This window comes from Aythya ferina (assembly GCF_964211825.1).
Source record: "Aythya ferina genome assembly, chromosome: Z".
NCBI classification, from domain to species: Eukaryota; Metazoa; Chordata; class Aves; order Anseriformes; family Anatidae; genus Aythya; species Aythya ferina.
Genome location: NC_140299.1, coordinates 76,220,592 through 76,244,045, shown reverse-complemented (window position 1 = coordinate 76,244,045; position 23,454 = coordinate 76,220,592). Strand labels below are relative to the sequence as shown.

General features: G+C 50.6%; 2 long non-coding RNA genes across 2 annotated transcripts in view; both read right to left on the bottom strand.

The window, feature by feature from the left end:
* Nucleotides 1–15,548, bottom strand: part of LOC311427324 — a 52,585-nt gene extending 37,037 nt beyond the window's left edge. Inside the window, exons 1-2 of the long non-coding RNA XR_014687297.1 lie at nucleotides 15,012–15,548; nucleotides 13,821–14,975 (exon numbers count right to left, since the gene is read on the bottom strand). This is a non-coding gene — a long non-coding RNA (uncharacterized lncRNA). The remainder of the gene's footprint in view (nucleotides 1–13,820; nucleotides 14,976–15,011) is intronic.
* Nucleotides 15,549–18,068: 2,520 nt separating this feature from the next.
* LOC311426575 overlaps nucleotides 18,069–23,454 on the bottom strand; it is a 33,507-nt gene continuing 28,121 nt past the window's right edge. The window contains exon 3 of the long non-coding RNA XR_014686872.1: nucleotides 18,069–18,264. This is a non-coding gene — a long non-coding RNA (uncharacterized lncRNA). The remainder of the gene's footprint in view (nucleotides 18,265–23,454) is intronic.

The following is a 23,454-nucleotide window of genomic DNA, read 5'->3' as shown; positions in this document are numbered from 1 at the left end:
GAGAGCGAAGTGCCTGCTTGCGTTTTGTTTTTCCTCGGGGCTCGGAATCCATGTCATACCTTTCTTCGTTCAAAGAGCAGCTTCTGCGTCTTGGAATCATATTCATTCCATGCTTCAACTTGACGCATTTTGAGTCTGTGGGCCATCAGCGCTTGTTCCCGTTTTTCCTCTCTTAGAGCACGCATATAGTACACTCCCTGCAGGTAAGGAAAACACAATCGCATGCAGCATTAGTCTACGGAGCTTGGGCACAGGCAGGAGCACAGCGACAGGTGGGCAGCCAGAGCTGCTGCTTCTGCCCTGCTCTGGAATCTCCAAGGGGATACTGGGCTGGGAAATGCCTATGGCGTACCGATGTTGCTGTTTTCTGAGCAGCAAAAGACAGGCGCTCATGGGGTTTAGTCTGTGGGTAAGCTGGAGGTTTTGGCTTCTTCAGCTCCTTCTCAGACCTCCCATGAATTGGTGGCAGGAATCTGAAAAGACACAGCAGGCTTAGCTTATGGGAGTACACTTGGAGGCAGTTTCTAAGAGCTGGGCTCACAGCTCACAGCTTAGCTCCAGCAGCACAAGGTGCTTCCGCAGGAGGAAGACCACGTTTCCACCAGGGCAACACCTGTCCCTTTGATGTTTCCAGTGCCTTTTGGCATGAGCACATTCACTGCAGCCAAGGGAAACATCTCACTGGCACAAAACCATCTGACTTCCTCCACTTGTGTGGGGAAGAAGGGACAGAATTGTCCCAAGGCCTCACTCAGGCCCCTAGCTGTGGGATGTGTTGTTACAACCCACGCAGACGCACACTATCAGACATGGCGCCATTGGCCCTTTGCACCCACAGCCTTCCCCTCGGGACCTGTGTCATGCCTCAGTTATGGGGTGCAGAGAGATCCCTGGGTTGGCATCGCACCCAGCTCCTTCCTGTGTCACAAGGAAGGGGAAGACAACAAGGCCTGGAACCCCAGAACACGGCTCAGGGGCTCAGGGCCTCCAGGGCTGTTCCCAGGCCTCAGCTGGACCGGTGCACACTTACTCTGTCTGTGTTGACTTCGTGGCCTTTGGCTCTTCCTTCGAGGCATCTGGTGCCGTCTTACTTACAGGGCTTTGGCCTTTGACATTCTCTTTCATCCTGTCCTTCAGCTTCTTGTCATACTCCTTTCTCACAATGTTGGAAGGACGTTGGTCACCCTCCAGGAGGTGGTAGACAGGGTTCTGCAAGAACAGAAGAGTCTACTAAAGACCTGCTGCAAGGAGCTGAGGCTTACCCTCCCAGTGCATTCCTGCAGGAAATGGCTCTGAGCAGCTGCGGGCTACCCTCTCCAATGGGGTCTCTTACCAACACTTTCAAGGCTGTAGCCCTTGCTCCCTAAGACCAGGGCAGGGCCTGTTCTTTCTGCATGCGTGTGTGCTTCTGCTGAGGCAGGTGCCTCGCACAGCCTCACTTTAGTCTTCAGAGTGCAGGTACAGCGGGCACTGCTCCCTTGCAAGGAGGTACGGTCCCTCGGCAGACCCGTGCCCATGCCCCGTTCGCTGCTGGCTCTGCCCTTTGCTTCTTGCAACAGCTCCTCCCGCATGGCAATGTGCAGGTGAGCGGGCAGACAGCAGGCACCTGCCTGGCCAGGTGGGGACTGCAATGCTGCCGTGCCGGAGACCTGCACTGCTCCCCTCCCTCCCAAGGAGTGGGGGAATTGCTTTCCTGGGGCTTTTCTTTCCTGGGGGCTCTGAATACATGACATACCTGTTTTCGCTCTCTGCTCCTACTCCGTAGGATTGCATCGTATTCCCCACAAATTTCATCTTCAAGCTCTGCGCGCTTGTGGGCCATGAGTATTCTGTGCTGTCTTTCTGCCATCCGAGCACGCACAGAGCGCCACCTCTGCAGGCAAGTGAAACACAACCGCATGCAGCGTTAGTCTCCTGGGGCTGGGCACAGGCAGGAGCACAGGGACGGTGGGCCGCCACATCCGCTGCTTCTGCCCTGCTCTGGAGTCTCCAAGGGGAAACGGGGCTGGGAAATGCCTATGGCGTACCGATGTTGGAAGGTCCTGAGGATTATCCAGGCACTCAGGGGTCCTAGGCTTTGGGTAAGCTGGAGGTGTTGGTTTCTTCAGCTCCTCAGTCCTCCCATGAATTGGTGGCAGGAATCTGAAAAGACACAGCAAGCTTAGCTTATGGGAGTACACTTGGAGGCAGTTTCTAAGAGCTGGGCTCACAGCTCACAGCTTAGCTCCAGCAGCACAAGGTGCTTCCGCAGGAGGAAGACCACGACCACACCAGGGCAACAGCTGTCCCTTTAATGTTTCCAGTGCCTTTTGGCATGAGCACATTCACTGCAGCCAAGGGAAATATCTCACTGGCACAACACCATCTGACTTCCTCCACTTGTGTGGGGAAGAAGGGACAGAATTGTCCCAAGGCCTCACTCAGGCCCCTAGCTGTGGGATGTGTTGCTATGTCCCACGCAGACGCACACCATCAGACACGGCCCCCTTGGCCCTTTGCACCCACAGCCTTCCCCTCAGGACCTGTGTCATGGAAAGGCCTGGGAATGCCGAGAAGCCCCTGGGTTGGCATTGCACCCAGCTCCTTCCTGTTTCAAGGGGAAGGGGAGGGCTTCAAGCCCAGGAAACCTCAGAACACAGTGCAGGGGCTCAGGGCCTCCAGGCCTGTTCCCAAGCCTCAGCTAGACCGGTGCACACTTACTCTGACTGTGCTCTCCTCAGGGGCTGTGGCTCTTCCTGCCTCCCCTCTGGTGCCTTTGGGCTCGCACCGCTCTGGCCTTTCTCATTCTTTTTCATCCTCTCCATTAGCTTCTCGTTGTAATCCATTCTCACTTGGAATGAAGAACGTTGGTCATGCTCCATCGGCTGGTGAGAGTTTTTCTGCAAAACCAGAAGAGAGTCTCCTAAAGAACTGCAGGAAGCAGCCGAGGCTGCCTCTCCCAGTGCACTGCTGCAGGAACTGGCTCTGAGCAGCTGCGGGCTACCCTCTCCAATGGGGTCTCTTTCCAACAGCCAGCACTTTCAAGGCTTCAGGCCTTACTTCCTGAGCCCAGGGCAGGGCCTGCCTTTTCTGCTTGTGTGTGTGCTTCTGCTGAGGCAGGTGCCTTGCACAGCCTCACTTTAGTCTTCAGGGTGCAGGTACAGCGGGCACTCATCCCTCGCAGGGAGGTACAGTCCCTTGGCAGACCCATGCCCATGCCCAGCTCACTGCTGGCTCTGCCCTTTTCTTCTTGCAATAGCTCGTCCCGCATGGCAACACACAGGGGGAGCGGGCAGACAGCAGGCACGTGGCTGGCCAGGTGGGGACTGCAATGCTGCTGTGCCGGAGACCTGCACTGCTCCCCTCCCTCCCAAGGAGCAGGGGAAATGCCTGTTGGGACATTTTCTTCCTGGGGGCTCTGAACGCATGTCATACCTGCTTGTGCTCCATCATCAGCTTTTTCAGCGTTGAGTCATATTGGTTCCATGTTTCAGCCTCAAGATTTTTGAGCTTATGGGCCATCAGTATGCGGTGCCTTCTTTCTTCTATCTTAGCGCGTACAGAGCGCACTCCCTGCAGGCAAGGAAAACACATCCGCATGCAGCGTTAGTCTCCTAGGACTGGGCACAGGCAGGAGCACAGCGACAGGTGGGCAGCCACATCTGCTGCTTCTGCCCTGCTCTGGAATCTCTGAGGGGAAACGGGGCTGGGAAATGCCTATGGCGTACCGTTGTTGAAGGGTCCTGAGGATTATCCAGGCACTCAGGGGTCCTAGGCTTTGGGTAAGCTGGAGGTGTTGGTTTCTTCAGCTCCTCCTCAGATCCCTCGTAAATTGGTGGCATTAATCTAGAAAGACAGAACAGGCTTAGTTTATGGGGGTACACTTGGAGGCAGTTACTCAGAGCTGGGCTCACAGCTCACATCTTATCTCCAGCACCACAAGGTGCTTCTGGCAGAGGAAGACCACGACCACACCAGGACGACAGCTGTCCCTTTGATGTTTCCAGTGCCTTTTGGCATGAGCACATTCACTGCAGCCAAGGGAAACATCTCACTGGCACAAAACCATCTGACTTCCTCCACTTGTGTGGGGAAGAAGGGACAGAATTGTCCCAAGGCCTCACTCAGGCCCGTAGTTGTAGGATGTGTTGCTAAGTCGAACACAGACGCACACCATCAGACATGGCGCCATTGGCCCTTTGCACCCACAGCCTTCCCCTCGGGACCTGTGTCATGCCTCAGTTATGGGGTGCAGAGAGATCCCTGGGTTGGCATCGCACCCAGCTCCTTCCCGTGTCACGAGGAAGGGGAAGACGACAAGACCTGGAACCCCAGAACACGGCTCAGGGGCTCAGGGCCTCCAGGGCTGTTCCCAGGCCTCAGCTGGACCGGTGCACACTTACTTTCTCTGTGCTGTCCTTGGTTGCTGTGGCACTTGCTGCCACTCCTTTGGTGCCTTCTGGCTCGTAGGCATTTGGCCTTTCAACTTGTCCTTTATTCTCTTCTTCAGCATCTTACCATACTCCTTTCTCACAATGTGGGAAGGAACTCGCGTGCACTTGAGTATTTGGCAGAACGATTTCTGCAAAACGAGAAGAGAGTCTCCTAAAGAACTGTTGCAAGCAGCTGAGGCTGCTCCTCCCAGTGCGTTCCTGCAGGAAATGGCTCTGAGCAGCAGTGGGCCACGCTCTCCAATGGGGTCTCCTACCAACAGACAGTGCTTTCAAGGCTGCAGCCCTTGCTCCCTGAGCCCAGGGCAGGGACTGTTCTTTCTGCTTGCGTGTGTGCTTCTGCTGAGGCAGGTGCCTCGCACAGCCTCACTTTAGTCTTCAGGGTGCAGGTACAGCGGGCACTCATCCCTCGCAGGGCGGTACAGACCCTCGGCAGATCCTTGCCCATGCCCAGCTCGCTGCTGGCTTTGCCTTTTGCTCACTGCAACAGCTCGTCCCGCATGGCAACGTGCAGGGGAGCGGGCAGACAGCAGGCATGTGCCTGGCCAGGTGGGGACTGCAACGCTGCCGTGCCGGAGACCTGCACTGCTCCCCTCCCTCCCAAGGAGCAGGGCAAAAGCCTGCTGGGGGCATTTTTTCCTAGGCTCTCTGAAAACACGCCATGCTCCTTGCTCCTACTCCATATGCATACATATCATTGGTCCCACATTTCAGCTTCAATCTTTCTGAGCCTGTGGACCAGCAGCATTCATGCCCGTCTTCTATCTGAGCGCGCACAGAGCGCACTCCCTGCAGGCAAGGGAAACACATCTGCATGCAGCGTTAGTCTCCTGGGGCTGGGCACAGGCACGAGCACAGGGACAGTGGGCAGCAACAGCTGCTGCTTCTGCCTTGCTCTGGAACCCCCAAAGTGAAACGGGACTGACAAATGCCTATGGCATACCATTGTTGGAATGTCCTTATCACAAGCCGGGATTATGGATGACCGTGGATAAGCTGAAGGTGTTGGTTTCTTCAGCTCCTCCTCAGACCTCTCATGAATTGGTGGCAGGGATCTAGAAAGACACAGCAGGTTTAGCTTATGGGAGGCAGTTTCTAAAAGGCGGGCTCGCAGCTCACATCTTAGCTCCAGCAGCACAAGGTGCTTCTGCAGGAGGAAGACCACGCCCCCGCCCGGACAACTCCTGTCCCTTTGATGTTTCCAGTGCCTGCTGGCATGAGCACCGGCACTGCAGCCTATGGAAACTTCTCACTGGCACAAAAGGCAAGAGCACAGCGAGTCCCCTAACTCCGCCACAACACTTCCCCAGCAGGCTCACCTGGCTTGGTCACCCTGCTTCTTTGCATCCTCCATTCTTTTCTTCTCTGCCCTCTTGGCTAGAGAAACCCTCCTCCGAGCCATCACCACCGGGTCCAGCACACTCACTGCAAGACAACACCACGATGTCACCTCTGTGTCTGTGCAGGGGAGCGGCAGCAGCAGAGCTGCTCAGCCATGCCCACCCACACTCATTGCCACCGCTGGGAGCCACCACTCCTGGGGCATTTTATCCCACACAGCTGCCTTCTCTCCCATCCCCCCCACATCAACATTGGCTCTCCTGCCCTGCGAGGACAAAAGGAGAACACGCAACCCCCTGCCAGGAGCCCACTGGGACATTACATCTTCGGCCACCCATGCCCCAAGGCTGCGGATCTCTTCTGGGCTTGATGCAAATCGGTTTGCGTTGTGGGTCCTGAAGTATAAGCCTGCAAACAGGAAGACACCAGTTGTCAAATAAGGCACTATGTTCCCTTGGTGCCCCACACTAAGAAGCTGCTGGCAGGGTTCTTTGGGAGCCACTGCCGAGCCTCTGGAGGACACAATGGCCTGTGCGAGCTGAGGGGCCCTACAGCCTCCAGCAGCTTCTTCCCGTGCTTCTTATGCCTTACTGCCAGACCCAACACAAGTCCTCCTCGCTGTCCCCTCACACCCTCCCACCGCTCTCAGGGACCCTCAACTGCAGACTGGCTGCTTCATCTGCACTGCCCAGAAGGACTGAGCAGGGGGTCAGCCTGGAAGGCCTCCCAGGAACGAGCTGGTCCTGCCTCACTCTGGCAGGAGAGAAGCATCAAGAAGAGGCTGCACCCAACGCACGAGCTGGGCACCAGCTCCCCTGGCCAGTCAGATGTTATAGAAGAGAAGGTACTCACGTTGGTAGTGTGAGGAAAGTATTTCCACTGATACGAGTATATTTATTTTTGCCGTTGAACGCAAGCATATCCATCATCTTGGAGTTCTGCAAATGGGACAGACACACGTCAGCAGGAGCCAAGGATATGTGCTCCTTGCTCCCAAAGGTAGCAAACGTTCCCACTGCTCAGGAACGTGGCTAGCTCTCCAAAATCCTTGCCCCACTTTGTCCTTTGGTGTCATTAGCCCCCAACACAAACAGGCCAAGGTGCTACCGACAGTTTGTGTAGCTCCTCAAGCCTGTCTCACCCAATGGTGAGGCAGGCAAGGAGAAAGCAGTTTGAGAGAGCTTTGACAGCATTGCCAGAGCTGCAAGCTGCCCTGGAGACATGATCCGCTCACCGTGAGTAGAGCTTCACGCATATTGCGTGTGTCATCCACTTCCATCAGGAACTCGGTGTAATAGTTCATGGTGACCACTCTTCTTCGCACAGTAAGAATGCCAATGCCCTTGAAGAAGAATTCCACATCGTGTTTGTCCAAGAGGCCACCAGCGTAGAGAAGCAGGGTCTCGTGGATGCACTGCTCTACTATTTGTGGTCGGAAGTAGATGGCTGCGGCAATTTTCTCAAAGTCCAGCGGATCAATTAGGGTCTCGACTAGAAAACAACCATGAAGGAACAATGTCAGTCCTCACTCAGTTCAGCAAACTCACAGACGAAGTGTGTGCAGCACCCAGCCCTCGCGCGATGCTGTGCCACGGGGAAGGTCCTTGCCAGCTTTGGCCACATCTCCAGAGCACAGCAGATGGGGAACAGAAGGCCAAGGGAAGCTCTGCCACCTGCTACGAGCATCCTGCTAGAGGGTGGGATGAGCTGCAGACGGGGCTGACTCCCAGGGCAGGGGCATGTTCTGGGATGCTGTATGTGCACCCACACTCAGCCTCTCCATGGTGCAAGAGACTTTGCTCTGCCGTGGCACAAGGACGACTGCATGGAGCGAAAGGCAAGGGCTGCAGAGGGAAAGCAAAGCAAAAATCTTCTTACTAGGAATTCTGCTCTCAGCACACTTGAGCTTGTAAAACATCTTCATAAACCTGCAGGGCTTGAATATGGGTTTGCGAACAACCATAGCCCTGCCATCCGCACCAGTGGTCTTCGCTGACACAACGGCAAATGTCCCGATTCCAATATTCACCGCCTGAAAACGCAAGCAAGAAGAGGGACCAATGGCAGTGCTGGGCAGAGCTGGAAGGGTGCTGGGTGACTTGCTGGCCCTGAAGATGGTGCTGTGTGGCCCAGGTCCAAAGGGGCAAGATGGGCCAGGGGCAGGATGTAAGGCTCACCTTCTTCTGCAACAGTTGCCTTCTGATGTATCTGCATGTACTATTCCACACTTGGGCGATTTCTGGAAAGCAAACGACAGATCCCAAGATGCTGTGAGTTGGCAATGCCCGTGAAGTCTGAACCCCCACAGCCACAGAGGTGACAGTGGTGTGTGATCAAGCTCTGCCTTGCCCTCAACCAGCACTCGCACCGCTGGGGCAAGCTGCTGCACAGCTCCTGAACCTTGCCCAGCTTGCAAGAAGCCCACGCTGTGCCCAGGAATGGCCTGGGGAGGGAGGGGAGGCATTAGATGCGCTTTGGGAAGCACATTGGATGCACTCAGGGCTCTCCTTGCAGACGCCAGGACCCTTCAGAAGACCTTCCCCCGGCAGCCCCAGCCGCAAGCTTTCCACAGCTCATGTCCATCTTTGCAACAACAGCGCTTCCACAAGGGCCCCCCAGGGCCTTACCTTTCCTGGTGAGCTCCTTAATTAATGAAAGGTCCTCAGGCTTCAAGGGGTTGAACAGCAGGTAGTGCTTCATCTTTACCCTAGCCTTACAGAAGCTGGGAAAGACGTGCTCTTCGTGCTACAAAACTCCCTTGGCTCCTCCTCCTTTTCCTCAACACTTCCCAACCAGCGTTCTCTACCACAGGCTCCCCTCGCCTTCTGCTGCCGGCAGAGCAGCTCCTGTGGAGCAGAGTAGCGCTGGCGAGAGCAGCTCCAACACTTCCCAGGCCTTGCTGGGGAGTGTGGCCAGGCACGGCAGGGCCGGTATTTATAGCCGAGCCCCATGACATCATCGAACGCGTCACAATGGGATGACACCTCACAGGCCACCCACATCTTGCCTCAGCATGGGCAGGGGTGCAGAGGGAGGCCCCTGAGGGGGCGGTGCAGACACCTCTGCCTCCATCTCTCACCTCAGCTTGTTACCATATGCTCCTGTTACTCCAGCGCACCGTTTTCTTTGATATACTGCCTCCACCTTTCCAGCACCCCCACGTCCAATTACTAATTAAGTAATTAATTGCAATTACTGTTGTGAGGAGGACACATTTTGGACTTCACTCCCTTGTGTGAGGCTGCTTTGAGCTCAGAACTCCACGCAGGCTGAACATAGGTATCACCGCAGTGCCTGTAGAGAATTTGTTCAGCTCACTGCTCAAAACAAGACCCACAGCCTGGTTTTGCCAGGGTCTGCGCAAACCGTGTCCTAACAAGCTGGAGGCTGCAGTAAGGCTCCTTGCCAGTCAGGCCCAGCTTAGTTGCATATGCTCCTTCAAAGTGTTCTTCCAGAGCACGGCTGTTTTCTTCAGGCTGCTTTTGATGTTCAGGTGAATTCTTTGCTTTCAAAATTAAGAGAATCACGGAACCATAGATCAGAGAGGAATCCTAGATCCTCTCAAGCAGGGCCACCTACAGCAGGTTGCCGAGGAGCATGCACAGGCTGCTTTTGAGGATCTCTGTTGGGGGAGGCTCCACAGCCTCTCTGGGCACCCTGTGCCAGTTCTCTGTCACAGGTGTCCCTTACGCCCGAGTGTGGATGTTTTATTTTGTTCATTAATTTATTTATCAATTTCTGAGAGAAACACTTGACTGTCTCTGCCTGTGTGCAGGTTTCTGACCGGGGAGTGTGAGAAACAAAGATTGTGTTGTTGCAGTAGAATACCACTGAGTGTGGCTGTTTTATTGTTCGTTTGTTTGTTTGTTCTGTTGTTGTTTCATTTTTTTTTCTTTTAATTATTTTTATTTATTTATTTATTTATTTTTCGGAGAGGTACACTTACCTCTCTCTGCCTGCGTGCAGGTTTCTCACTTGGGAGACAGCGACCAAAGATGACAAGAGTTGTTCATCTCCTTAATCTGCTGATCTTATCAGCAAGGGTTAGAGGGAAAATGGGGTGGGAGGGGAGTCGGGACCTCACTGTGGCTGTTCCAAGGGAAGATGCAGGGTATATAATAAATAACGCTGTTTTTTATTTTGTGCTGTGCTGTTTTACTTTCTCTTCCCATTGAAATCTTATTTTTATGTCTCCAGGGATGAACAACCGTTTCCTTCTTTGATCCTACCGTATGCTGTGTTCATTCTAGTTTGCCCTGTCCTTCACAACACCGGTCCCATCTTCTCTGAATTTCCCCTGATGTTGCACTTGTGTTTAGGCTGTTAGTTTTCAGGAGGACACATTTGGGACTTCGCTTCCTTCTGTGAGGCTGGGTTAAGCTCTGAATTACACACTTGTTGAATACTAATAGCAGCGTGGTAGCAGCAGAGCAGTTGTGCAGCTCAGTACTCAACTCTCTTTCTGCAGGGCTGCACTTCAGCCATCAGTCCCCCTGTCTATATGCAATACCCTCTTCTTGTCTTCCAAGCCAGTCCTTTCATCATGCAATTTTAAGCAGTTTATCAAGCATGATTTCCTCGTGGTGAACCTGAGAAGGCTGGGGGTGCACAGAGAGGTGGGAGGGGACACGGCCAGGACAGCTGACCCCAACTGGCCACAGGGATGTCCCATAGCATGTGGTGTCATGTGGGACAATAACGCTGGGGGGGTTGGCAGGAGAGGTCACTGTTGCTCAGGGACCAGGTGGGCATCAGTTGGCTTGTGGTGACCAGCTGCATTGTGCATCACCTGCTTCTTTTATTTGTGTTATTGTTTTCTGATATTTTTTTTCCTTTCTTTATTCCTTTGTAAACTGTCCTGATCTAAACCCTTTTTTGTCACATTTTCTCCTCACTTTCCTTTGAGCAGGGGTAGGGTGAGAGACCTGTGTGGTAAAGCTGAGCTAGCCATCACTGTGAAAGCACCTCCTGGCTAACACTGTTTTCTTTTGCTAATCCGAATTTTCCCTGCTACTGCTTGTTTTTTGCTCCTGGACAGTTTGTTTGGCCATCTCATGTATTCCTACACACCCATAAAATTTTAGAAATTGATCACTCAATGCTGTTGTTCCCTAATGGGTTTGTAGTAATAACTGTAGAAGTACATGCCTAGCTTGTTCCTTTGGCAGCATTTCTCTTCCATCAGGCAGAATCCATTTTCCTTCTTTCAGTTCTGCCCCTATTGTCTTTATAGTTTTTATTTCTGCTTCTGTATACTTTTTCTCTTGTGTCCCTTTTTCATTATCCGATTCCTGTAGGGTTAGAACTACGTCATGCTTCCTAAGAGCTGCTTCCCTAGCTTCTTTATCTGCTAGGTCATTCCCTCTTATGTGGAAACCAGTTCCCTTTTGATGTCCTCTGACATGTACTACGGCAATTTCCCTAGGTCCTCTCAATGCGGGCAATATTTGAGTAACTACAGTTTGGTGAATTAGCCCTTTTCCTTGAGTGCCTATGAGTCCCTTTTCTTCCCCAATTTTCCCAATTTAAATTTCTGGTATTGCAAAAAAAAAACCCACCTTTTCCTGTTGGCCAGTTGCTCCTATTACATTTACAGACTAATTAACACAGAGGAAGAAGCTCCCATAACCAACAAAAAAATTCAAGCCTCTCTCTTCGTTTCCTAGTTTTATTTCAACTAGTGGACCTGCTAGGGTAGATGCTCCTGGTCCCCGTCATTCCTGACTGTTGTAAGTTTATCCTGCAGCCTAAGACAATTTCTTTCTGATATCAAGGGCCGATTGCCCTAGAAAGAGGCTAGCCAATTGCCTCTGTTTGTTTTCAGATGCCAGGTCCATTTTTTTTTTTTTCATTGCATTTAAAAGTTGGCCCCAAAATTTGAAAATTCCATAGGGGTTCTTTTGGACCTTGTTGGAACAGATTCTCAGTTCCCAAGCTAACCAGATTTTGGTATTTACATAATTTCCAGAGGGATTAGGGTCTCAGTGAGGGGGGTGGTCAGGGTAATGCAATCGTTGACAGTTCCCTGAGCGGTCCCATTGGCAATCTGAGCTCATGCATGAACTCAGGTTGTTTTAAGAGTTAGCACCTTTTTTGTTTCCATGACAACTCTCTTGGACCCCTCATGTGTGCCTTAATGAACAGGAGTAGTATCTGACCATGTTTACTAAAAGAAGTAGGCAGAGGCAGTGAGATTTATTCCAATGGGGTTGATAGCAAGTCCAAGCATCCTAAAGACCTCTAGTTTAGGCAAGAAAAAGGAATCATAGAATGGCTTGGGTGGAAGGGCTCTCAAGCATCACCTAGATCCGCCCCCCTGCCATGGGCAGGGACGCCACCCACTAGATGGTGTTGCTCAGGGCCTCATCTCAGTAGCTGAGGTCAGCCGCGTCAGAGCCGGAGCAGCCACATGCGCAGGCGCAGCGCCAGACCACGAGTGACGCGTCGCTGCCCACTGTGAGCAGGGAGGGGCCAGCAGCGCGGGAACACCACTCCACCCAACACTCACAAGGCGATTCCAGAGATCACAACGGAATCGCAAAGATTTTGGTAATGTAGTTGGAGCTGCTGGCCAAACTGAGAAAGATTTTTTTAAAGCAACTCCTTAAATATAAGATTGGGAAGAGATTTGTTAAAACAATCAGGAGCATGCATAACGTTTTGCCCAAGGAGCTCCAAGTAAAAGAGACGCAGCTTATCTTATCTTCCCTATGAGGAAAGGCTGAGAGACCTAGGTCTGTTCAGCCTGGAGCAAAGAAGACTGAGAGGGGATCTCATCAATGCGTAGAAATAGCTGAGGTGTGGGAGACAGAGGGATTTGGCCAACCTCTTTTCAGTGGTTTGTGGAGACAGGACAAGGAGTAATGGCCACAAGATAGAGCACAGGAAGTTCCGCACCAACATGCCAAAGAACCTCTTCACGGGGGTGGGTGACGGAGCACTGGGACAGGCTGCCCAGGGAGGTTGTGGAGTCTCCTTCTCTGGAGATATTTGAGGCCCGTCTGGACGCCTCCCTGGGCAGCCTGCTCTAAGGAACCTGCTTTGGCAGGGGGGTTGGACCTGATGATCTTTCGAGGTCCCTTCCAACCCCTACAGTTCTGTGATTCTGTGATTCAGCCAATCCAATTTTTAAGGTAATACAGGTACCAACAGTACTCTCCTGCCTAGTGAAATCCTTGAGCACATCTACCCCAAATTCAAAACTGACCATGTGTGATTTACCATGTTGGGCTTGAAAGATGCCTTCTTTTGTCAAAAATTATTTGCTTTTGTGTGAGAAAATCCGTTAAATGGCAGAAAGATTCAGTTGTCTTGGACAGCGTTACCTCAAGGGCTTAAAATAGCCTGACGATGTTTGGTAATCAGCTAGCAAAGGAGCTTGAGGCTTGGAGCTCACTCCCAGGCAAAGGCACAGGATGTAGATGACCTAATAGCCCCAACTATGCAAGAAGAATATATATATTCAGAGGACTATAAACTTGTTGATTTTTTTTTGGATTAAGTGGGTAAAGCGTATCTCAAGAAAAGGCCCAATTCGATCAATATCGAAGTGGATGTCTGAGGCAATCTGCTCAAAGGCCAGCGGAGCAAGTAGTGTCTCGGCTAAAAAAACACCTTTTCTTTTTTTGCACATTGAACCTGGAAAAGCAGAGTGTTGCGAAGCACGGACAAAAAGCACGACAGACACCAGTTGAGTCAGATCATGCTGCTCCATTTTATTGCCCGAATAGCCCAACTTTTATAGTGAATTTTACAGGGGTGGACAGTGTTTCACACAAGATTATTGGTCAAGAGCACTCAGACAAACCGTTAAGAAAATAACACCACCTGCAAGAAAAGAACCCCCCTTTTGATTAGAAGTTAGGAAAACAACCCCCTTTGTGCTTAACGGTCACGTAGACCTAGTCCTTGAGGCCAGCTGCTGATAACAATATTATCTGAGTTCCTTAATTGGGTGATGTGGGAGTCATTGCAGTGGGAGCTTCTCACAGTTACTCTGGCAGCTTGGTTTGCTCAGCTACAGCAGGCCCTGAGGTTTCTAAGGCCTACTCCTGGTTGCTTAAAGCAAGCTTAGATCGAACAATTATGCCAATTCCCAACAATTCCCCCGTTTTCTTTTTGTACAAGCAGTACTTGGTTTTACAGCAGATGTCAAATACATAACATAACGCAACTATATAACTTAATCCTAATAACACTACAATTACTGTAAGCACTTAATGGTAACACAATTTAATAGTAAGTAACACAACTTAATAGTAACACACTTAAACCTAATCACTTGATGGTGATCAACACAACTATACAACTTAACCCTAATAACACTATAATTACTGTAAGCACTTAATGGTAACACAATTTAATAGTAAGTAACACAACTTAATAGTAACACACTTAAACCTAATCACTTGATGGTGATCAAAGGCTGTTCTTGACAGTCCTTGAGGTGTCACAGCCCACGTCATTGTCAGAATGATTATCAGGAACCTCTTCATGGTCGTCTTCAGCGTGTACAGATTCTAAAACTGCTTCAGTCCACTTTGCAGTGATCCACTGGGTACCTGTTCCCGGCACCACTTCAAAATCCCTATAACATTTTGCAAGTAACCCTTTAACCACATTTATCACAATACTACGTGTAATGATGATTGACACCACAATGAACAGAATCCTTAATCCCCCTTTGACTAATCCCAGTAACCATCTATGCATTGTTTCAAACAAATCAGTGAACCATTGATTGAAACGATTGATACCATATTGACTCTTTCTCATGTGCTCTTTCAGGAAAATAATGAATTTGTGAGTTGAAAAGGTCTAAACAGTACATTCCCTTAAATTTCTCCAAGTGGCTACTTCAAACAATGACTCCGTACTAGTGAAACTTGATTTTGCTCAACCGATCACAACTAGCCCTGCTAGTTGCTTACAACTGACTCCCCGTTTTTCTAACAGCGCTGTAATAAATCCATTTCTTCTGATTTTTGCTGGCACCAATTTCCTATGCTTTTAGCCTGCCCTATGGCTATATCCCGGGATCCTGCACTGTGGCAACAATAACCTGAACTATGGCTATATTCCGGAATCCTGCACTATGGCAATGATAACCTGTACTAGGGCCGTATTCCGGAATCCTGCACTATGGCAATAACCTGCACTAAGGCAATAACCTGCACTGTGGCAAACCTGCACTAAGGCAATAACCTGCACTGTGGCAAACACCTGCACTATGGCAATAACCTGCACTATGGCAAACCTGCACTAAGGCAATAACCTGCACTGTGGCAAAAGCGCGCTCTCACTCACACAGTACACAGCACAATCACACATACAGAGCACAATCGCACACCCAGAGGCCTCTGGCACATCTCACTCTCAATCATACCACAACCTCAATCATACCACAAGAATATAATTTAGAATGATAAGCAAACAAACAAGTATTGTCTCTCATTGTGTTCCTCGTGAAATGACTTGCAACACTTTGTTTTAAAACCTTACCCTTACACAAATACTTTCAACACAAAATACCTGGACATTTAAGAATAACACACACAATTATTAACACTCCAGTTAGTATCCCTCCAGCAGCTGAAAACATACTGTTTGTCTGCAGCTTCAGGAGATCTTTGTCTGCTCCTGCGGTGAGCAGCTGAGAGTGGAGTCCCCTCCGAACAAAACGCTCAGGGTGCACCTAGGGGCGTCCACACCACAGCCGATCCCCGCAGCCGAGCAGTTGTTACGTGCGGCCGCAGATGCCACTCCAGGCACTAAAATTGCCAATGCCGCTCTAGCTGCAACCCCCCACAATTCAACATTATCATTGCAATCCGGTGCAAGCAATGCCCATTTATGTCTGGTGATCTCACACAACTGTAACAAGCTAGGAGCAAATACAACTCGTTTATCTAAGTAACATGGACATCTGATAGCATTTGCAGCAATACCTTGCCAGGCCCTATCCCCACAAATCAGAAAAACATCAGGAGGTAAGGCCAAAGCTGTACAATTGTTCCAAACACTGTAGTTGTGACCCCTTGTCTCCATGCTATAAACGCCTAAACCCTGCTTAGCAGCGTCATTGTAATCACAGGTGTTATTTGTATTTCTATACCCGTATGGCCCTTTCCAGGTTCCTGTAGCAGAATTCATCTGATAGCCACGGCTACATTCACATTTGTAGCCACCTTTCAGGTTGATACAGATTTGACTACAGATACCAGGGTTTTGACATTCATCAATATCTCCACAGTTTCTCTTGTCTACAAACTCAAACCCAGCTGGACAGTCACATTCATTTTTGTTGCATTCCTTCAGGGGCTCATCACCCCAGTCCTTGCAGTCTCTTTGCTGGTTACACACTATATTGATATCTACGCGTTCTCCACTTCTGCACTTGAATTTGCCAGGTCCAGAGCACTGAATAACATTGTTACATTTTGCTTCATCAGTGCCATCCAGACAGTCTCTCACACCACTGCACTGCCTACTCCCATGGACACAGTTCCCATCTTCACATCTGAACTGGTCTGGCCTGCAGGTCTGAGAAGGGCAGTTAATTTCATCACTTCCATCCTTGCAATCAGGATCTCTGTCACAGTCTTTTTCACCATCACATTTCCAGGACACTGGGATACACTGGGTTGACTGAGGACCACAGCTGATTTCATTTACCCGGCATGCTCTCATATGACACAGCTCAGAACTTTCGTCAGACCCATCTTCACAGTCCAGATCCCTATCACACTGCCATCTGTTTGGCACACACTGACCACTGTTGCACACAAAGTCAGATTCAGCACACATCTTCTTCACACAAGCACTCTCATCACTGCCATCTGAGCAGTCTTCACATTTTGTTCTAGCACTGTCGGCAGCAGTGCACAGGCCGGCGAGGGCGAGCAGCAGGCAGAGTGCCCCGCAGCACAGCAGCGCCCGCCGCCGCCCTGCACCTGTGTCACTTATACTACTCCTATTACCCGTGCTGTTACTGTCAGTGGCATCCTCCTGGTACCGTTTCTGTCTTTGTCGCCCCTTACTCTCCCCCTTTTCTTTTTGCCACTGACCAATCACCACAAATGGATGAGACACATGATTACTAGTTAGGAAAGAGAGTGTAACGTCTGCTATACGGCTGCAGGCCGTGCCAGCTGCAACCTTAGAAGCTGTTTGTGAACAAGCCTGCCGGTGGTCATTTGGCGGTGTAATCTGCGTCTCTGCACTCCTGCCCTGCAATAGGGCTAAATCGTCATTAATAGTCTGTAGAATGTGGCAACCCCACGGAATGTTATCCAGAAACATAGTTATAACACCGATCTGGGGACGAATAGTCTTTTTTGCATTGCAAGATAAACCTCTTATAAAAGGAATGCTAGAGAGAAGCAGCACAGCCGCTGCTGCCGCTGCCTCCATGGTTCCGTCAGACAGGCTGCAGGGTCCTGATGTCCGTCCCTCTGCTCTGTGCCGACTCGCCACACGGTGAGAGTCGACTGCCGTTGTCCGCTGACGCCTCTGGTCTCCGGTAGCAACTCGATCTCGGATGTCCCGCATCACACCGCGATTACTTAAATTTCCCTCATTTTCCGCGGCTCCGTTTCCCACGTCTCTCCACAATTCCTTTTTCCACGTCCCTCCGCGATTCCTTTTCCCACGCTTCCCCGCGGATCTTTTCCCACGCTCCCCACGGTTTCTTTTCCCCGTGTCTTACCATGAGTCCTTTGTACAGTGTTTGCGGCTCAGTGTCTGGTCAGGTGCAGCGCCAGTCCGATGTCCGCTCCGATGTCCACTCCGATGTCCCGCGCCGCTCCGATGTCTCAGTCTCGGCGCTGTGATGTCGCGGCGCCGCTGGTCCCCTGCGGCACTGGTCCCGACGCCGCTGGTCTCCTGCTCTGCCTGCGTTCGGATGTGCCGGCGCCGCTGGTGTCCCGCTGCGCTGGTGTCCCGCTGCGCTGCGATGTTCGCCCCGGCGCCGCTGCGATGTCCGTGCTCGGCTGCGATGTCTGCTCCGGTGCTGCGATGTCCTGCTCCGGTGCGATGTCTGTCCCGCTGCGATGTCCTGTTCAGGTCCTGTTCAGGTCTCAGCCTGTTCGGGTGCCATTTGTTGCGAAGCACGGATGAAAGCACGACAGACACCAGTTGAGTCAGATCATGCTGCTCCATTTTATTGCCCGAATAGCCCAACTTTTATAGTGAATTTTACAGGGGTGGACAGTGTTTCACACAAGATTATTGGTCAAGAGCACTCAGACAAACCGTTAAGAAAATAATACCACCTGCAAGAAAAGAACCCCCCTTTTGATTAGAAGTTAGGAAAACAACCCCCTTTGTGCTTAACGGTCACGTAGACCTAGTCCTTGAGGCCAGCTGCTGATAACAATATTATCTGAGTTCCTTAATTGGGTGATGTGGGAGTCATTGCAGTGGGAGCTTCTCACAGTTACTCTGGCAGCTTAGTTTGCTCAGCTACAGCAGGCCCTGAGATTTCTAAGGCCTACTCCTGGTTGCTTAAAGCAAGCTTAGATCGAACAATTATGCCAATTCCCAACAGCAGAGTACTTCTAGTGAAGGTCTAAAGTGCTGAGAGGGCATGTGGAGAAAACCCCAAAGGAATCCCCAAAGCAGGAGAATGGGTCTGTGGGCCCACAAATGGTAGAACGGATGGCAAGGAAGGTGTCCCAGAGACAGAAGCCTGCTTGACATTCCCGGCCATTGTTGCAAAGCAGCAAGTCCCTGGTGGCAGATGGTCCTCGTCAGCAGTGCGAGAAGCCCTCTGCCGCAGGGCCCGAGGCCCTCCTGCGTGAGCTGCCCTTCACCAGGAGAGGTGGCTCGCAACCACGGGAGCAGTACTGGGAGTTGCAGGGCTTCTCCTTTCCTGTGCAAAAATAAAGGCCATGCAGGGAGCAGTGTGGTCAGTCCAGCTGGCAGAAGGCACCAGCACTCTTTATTTGGCAGGTCACTCTTTGGAAGGCGCTCCTCACACCCCTTGCTGACAGCTCTCACACTGCAAAGGGGACAGCGCCATGAGCAGAGGTGGGAGCTTCTACTCGAGTGTCCCTGGTACTGGTGCCGGCGCCTGCTCCAGCTTTTGGTATTGGTGCTGATGGCTACGGCCTCTGCAGCTGGAAGCTGCAGGGCCGCTTGCGGTTTCCTGGCGTGGACGGCATGCCCTGGGCCTTCTCACGGTTGTCCAAGAGCCTCGTCTTCTCCCCTTTCCTGCAGGATCCAAAAGAAAGGCCATCAGTTTGGGTGGGGAAGAAGGGACAGAATTGTCCCAAGGCCTCACTCAGGCCCCTAGCTATAGGATGTGTTGTTACAACCCATGCAGACGCACACCATCAGACACAGCCCCCTTGGCCCTTTGCACCCACAGCCTTCCCCTCCGGACCTGTGTCTTGGAAAGGCCTGGGGATGCCGAGAGGCCCCTAGGGGTGACATCGCACCCATCTCCTTCCCGTGTCAAGAAGAAGGGTAGGACGACAAGCCGAAAGAACCCCAGAAGACGGTGCAGGGACTCCAGGGCCTCTAGGGCTATTCCCAGGCCTCGGTGGGGCTCGTGCACACTTACTCTGTCTGAGGTCTCCTGGGAAGCTCTGCCTTTTCCTTATGCCCATCTGATGTCTTGTGGCTCGCAGGGCTTTTGCCATTGACATGCAACATCCTCTCCTTCAGCTTCTCATCGTATTCTTTTCTCAAGAGGAAGGAAGGATGTTGGTCACCCTCCAGGAGGTGGTAGACAGGGTTCTGCAAAACCAGAAGTGTCTCCCAAAGACCTGCTGCAAGGAGCTGAGGCTGACCCGCCTAGTACAGTCCTGCAGGAAATGGATCTGAGCAGCAGCGGGCAACCCTCTGCGTGTTACTGTTTTGTTTTGTTTTGTTTTGTTTTGTTTTGTTTTGTTTTATTTTATTTTATTTTATTTTATTTTATTTTATTTTATTTTATTTTATTTTATTTTATTTTATTTTATTTTATTTTTACCATATGCTGTGTTTATTCTAGTTTGCCCTGTCCTTTGCAACACTGGTCCCATCTTCTCTGAATTTCCCCTGATGTCGCACTTGTGTTTATGCTGTTAGTTTTCAGGAGGACTCATTTGGGACTTCACTTCCTTCTGTGAGGCTTGGTTAAGCTCTGAATTACACACCTGTTGAATACTAATAGCAGTGTGGTAGCAGCAGAGCATTTGTGCAGCTCAGTACTCAACTCTCTTTCTGCAGGGCTGCACTTCAGCCATCAGTCCCCCTGTCGATATCCATGCAGTGGGTTTACATGCAAGGTTTTGGGAGCAGCGGGCCTTAGGAGTGGTTTCTGTGAGAAGGATCTAGAAGCTGCCCCATGTTTGCTAAGAGCCCCACTGTTGACCAGAGCCAAGCCAATTTATGATGTTGTTTTGAGCCTGTATAGGTGAGAGCATATTTAAGACAGGAGAGAGAAAAATGCTGCACCACACAGCAGCTGGGAGAGGAGTGAGGAACAGCCTTGCCTGCACCAAGGTCAGTGAAGGAGGGGGATAGGTGCTGCAGGTGCCAGAGCAGAAGTCTCCTGCGGCCTGTGGTGAGGACCATGGTGGAGCAGCATTTCCCCCTACAGCCCATGGAGTACCACTGTGGAGCAGGGTTCCACACTACAGTCCATGGAGGAAACCGGGGTGGAGCAGTTGGACCTGCACCGATGGAGGCTGCAGCCTGTGGAAGACATTCTGGTCCGAGAAGAGATTCCGGGCTGGACCTGTAGCCTGTGTAGAGGAGACCACACAGGAGCAGGTGACCTGACAGGAGCTGCTGCCCGTGGGGAACCCAGGCTGGAGCAGTTTGCTCCTGAGGGATGGACCCCGTGGTACGGACCCATATCTGGAGCAGTTCTGAAAGAGCTGCTGCCTGTGGGAAGCCCATGCCGGATCAGTTCATGAAGGACTGCATCCCATGGGAGGGACCCCACAGCACAGGGGACGAGAGTGACCGAGAAGGAGCAGCAGAGAAGTGCTATAGACTGACCAGAACCCCCATTCCCCTGTTCCCCTGCACCACTCGGGGGGAGGAGGTGGAAGAGGGCGGATGGGGGGGGGAAGGTGCTTTTGGTTTCTTTCCTCTGTTTCTCACTTCTCTAGCTTGTTAGTAATAGGTAATAAACCTTACTACCTCCCTATTCTGAGTCTGTTTTTCCCATCACAATAATTACTGTGTGATCTCCTTGTTCATATCTCAACCCTTGAGTCCTTTTCATCGTATTTTCTCCGTGTTCCTCTTTGAGGAGGGGGAATGAGATAGCGGTTGTGCTGGAGCTCGGCTGCCCACCCAAGTAAAACCACCATAATCCAATGCCCTCTTCTTGTCTTCCAAGCCAGTCCTTTCATTATATAATTTTAAGAGGTTTATCAAGCACGACTTCCTCCTGGTGAATCCGAGAAGGCTGGGGGTGCACAGGGAGGTGGGAGGGGACACGGCCAGGACAGCTGACCCCAACTGGCCACAGGGATGTCCCATAGCATGTGGTGTCATGTGGGACAATAACGCTGGGGGGGTTGGTGGGAGAGGCCACTATTGCTCAGGGACAAGGTGGGCCTCAGTTGGCTTGTGGTGACCAGCTGCATTGTGCATCACCTGCTTCTCTTATTCTTGTTATTGTTTTCTTCTTCTTATTATTTTTTAAACATATGAATCAGCAGAATCTTGAAGTTATAATGTACTTATACATCCATCCATCATTGTTATGTACATTACTGAGCTGTTTGGGTTTCAAACAATAAAGTTCCAAACATCCTAATAGCAGAGGTACTCCAGCCCTTTGATCATCCTTGTGGACCTCCTCTGGGCTTGTTCTAATACATCCATGTCCTTCCTGTGCTGGGTAGAGGCCCCAGAGCTGAACGCAGCACTCCTGGTGGGGTCTCATGAGATCAGAGCAGAGGGAAACAATCACCTCCCTCTCCCTGATGGCCACGCTGCTTTTGATGCAACCCAGGATATAGATGGCTTTCTGAGCTACAATCACACATTGCTGACAATGTCGACCTTCATGTCAACCAACACCCCCAGGTCCTGCTCCTCAGAGCTGCTCTCAATCCATTTTTCTCCCAGCCTTTATTTGTGCTGGGGATTGCAGGACTTGCACTTGGACTGGTTGAACTCCATGAGGTTCACAAAAACTCAATTCTCAGGTCTGCCTGGGTCCTTCTGGATGGCATCCCTTCCCTCCAGCCTGTCTACGGTGCCACACAGCTTCGTGTCATCATCAAACTTGCTGATTGTGCACTCAGTCCCACTGTCCATGTCACCGACAAAGATGTTGAACAGTACCAATCCAAATACTGATCCCTGAGGAATACCAGTCATTACTGATCTCCACCTGGATATTAAGCTGTTGACTACAATTCTTTGAGTGCAACCATCTAGCCAATTCCTTACCCACCAAGTGGTCCATCTGTCAAATCAAGGTCCATCTGTCAAATCTCTCAAATTTAGAGACAAAGATATCATGAGGGACATGGTATGGGCCAATTTCCTCAGGACCTGGATCCATCTTATCAGGCCCCATGGACTTGTGCACCCTTCCGGTTCCTTAGCTTGTCTTGAACCTGACCTCCTACAGTGGGAGATTAATTATCTCACCCAGTACTGGATGGCTCTGGATGGTGAAGATGCTAGCTTTGAAGCACAGCAGAGACTCATAGTGATGTTCTGGCCACTGAACGTATCACAGTACTGGCTCAACAGTGGGAAATAAATGAGGGAGCTTTTCCTAATCTTATAGATTTTACAGCCTGGAATCAAAATGAGCTCAGAAAGCCAAAACAGTTTTGGTAAGGCTTATGCAAAAGGCTACGTCTGATTCACATCACCCAAGGGAGCTATTTCTTTGGAATATGGCCTGACTGCAGTCAGCACTGCCTCACTGCTCTCTGCTCCACATGGAGAGACAATCTCAACCCAAAGTACACAATGTGTATTGTCATCTGTTTCCTCTAAGGCCATATCATGATAGTGATGAACAAATGGAACTAGCTGAAATAAATATCGCCCACATCAGTAAGGCTCTTTTGAAAGGCCTACGTACAGTACCCAAGCAGGTATCTAATTCTAAGTCCTAAACTTACCTAAGGATGCCATGGATGCTCTGGATCCCACAGTTACTGTGCCATACTCTGAAAGAGAAGCTAGGGAGACTTAAAGACAACTTATGTGCTCAATTGAGATATTAGAAAAGCTTCTGTGGTCTGTATTATGTTGGTTTCAGAAAAGATGATCAGCTCATAAAGCTCATTTCTGGGCTTCAGGGACAAAAAAACACCCCTGTGAGGTCCTTTAAGTATAGGTTTGGAAGTTTCTGTTGTTGCAACACACAGTTCATCTGATGTGGATCACTGGCTTTTTTTATTTTTAAATCAAATATATTTCTGTGTCTTCTGCCTGGAGTAGCCATGGTAAGGTGACTGAAGAAAATTACCGTGAACCAGGCATAGTCCCATGCATACAACATTGTAACTTGTATCTCCAAATTTTAGCTGCATTCTTAAAGATACATTTCTCTCCGGGGGGATTCATTCATATCTTAACTGTAGTTAATGTAGGCATGTTTTCTAAGGCAGACGGGGAAGAAGGGAATAAGAGAGGGAAGAAAGGAGGAAGGGAGAGGATGTGAGGGAGGGGATGTTTCTTTATCCCACAAGTGTTTAAAAAGCACGCAGCA